Source organism: Malurus melanocephalus, unplaced genomic scaffold, assembly GCF_030028575.1.
Source record: "Malurus melanocephalus ecotype Western Australia unplaced genomic scaffold, MMel_1.1 scaffold_1147, whole genome shotgun sequence".
Taxonomy (NCBI): domain Eukaryota; kingdom Metazoa; phylum Chordata; class Aves; order Passeriformes; family Maluridae; genus Malurus; species Malurus melanocephalus.
In genome coordinates, this window is record NW_026624379.1 from 63,435 (window position 1) to 64,882 (window position 1,448).

The window sequence follows — 1,448 nt, forward strand, 5'->3', positions numbered from 1 at the left end:
TTTAAAAAAAAAAATCTGTATGAAAGGCCGCAGGTTCCTGAGCAGGAAGGGGAGGGAGGAGGTTTGGGGGAATCTTCAGCTGGAGTTGGTTCTTCTGCTCCAAAARGAAGAGTCGAGGGGAGGTTTGGGGGTGTTTGAGTTTCCTCCCCGGGGTGGGTATTTGGGGAGTGATGGGCAAAGCCGAGAACGGGGAAATTTTAGAGCAAAGAACTGTGGGGGTGTCCCAACCAAAACCCCAAAGGGATTCGGGAATTCTGGATTTGGGGTTTGGGGAGCGAAGCGGGGTGGGGGGGAGTCCTTAGGAAGGTGAAGCCAAAACTCACAACCACACCAAGCAGTKCCCTTCCCTCCCCCGCCCCTAAAATCCTCTTTTTTGGGTTCATTTCGACCCCAAAATCGCAGAGGGGAGGGCGGGAACCGAGCGCCAGCCCGAGCTGCTTCATTCACTTCTCACCTTTTTTTTCTAAAACGTTGAACCAAATTTCAGGTAACCCCCGAGGTGTTCCCTAGAGGCCACACCCGAGTTCGAATTATTTTTTTCCTGCTGCAAAAAAAGAAAAACCCGAAATAAAATTTAAAAAATAAAAAAACAACAATTTTTTTTTAAAAAAACCAACCTGTTCAAGGCGTAAAAGCTCAGTAGCGACGATTAGTGTATTAGAAATTGCATGGTGGYTCATACCGGTCCTAATTAATCACCCAACGTGATTAACGATTCCTATTAAGCCAAAAGAAAACGAAATAAACGTTACCCTTTTCACCGTACAAGGGAAGGTTGTGTCGGTGTCCCAGTTATTTCCCTGGTGCTTCCTCCTCCTCCTCCTCTCCCCGAGCCTGTTCAGGGTGGTTTTATGGCTCAGGAGGAGCTGCTGGAAGGGTTTTGGTGTTGGCGGTGTCAGGGGGGCTCTGTGGGGTCGGGTTTTGTGGGGTCAGTGCCTGCTCAGGGTTCTGTGGGGTTGGGCTCTATGGGGTCAGGTTTTGTGGGGTCGGTCCCTGCTCAGGGCTCCAGTTTTGGGGCAGGAGGGGCTGCTCCGTGTAGGATCTGCCCCAGCAGGGAAGGACCTTGGGCTGTGCTGGCTCATCCTGGAATCCTTCACCCCATAACCCTCATCCTATAACCTTCATCCTGTAATTCTTCATCCTGTAACCCTCATCCTATAATCGCTCATTCTATAACCCGTCACTCCCTAACCCCTCATCCTGTAACCCCTCACCACACAACCCTTGACCCCATAACGCTTCACTCCATAACCTCTCACCCCATAATCCTCACTCCATAACCCCTCACTCCATAACCCCTCACCCCATAACCCTTTACCCCATAGCCCTTCACCCCATAACCCTTTACCCCATAACCCTTCACCCCATAACCCTTTACCCCATAGCCCCTCACCCCATAACCCTTTACCCCATAACCCTTTACCCCATAACCCCTCACCCCATAACCC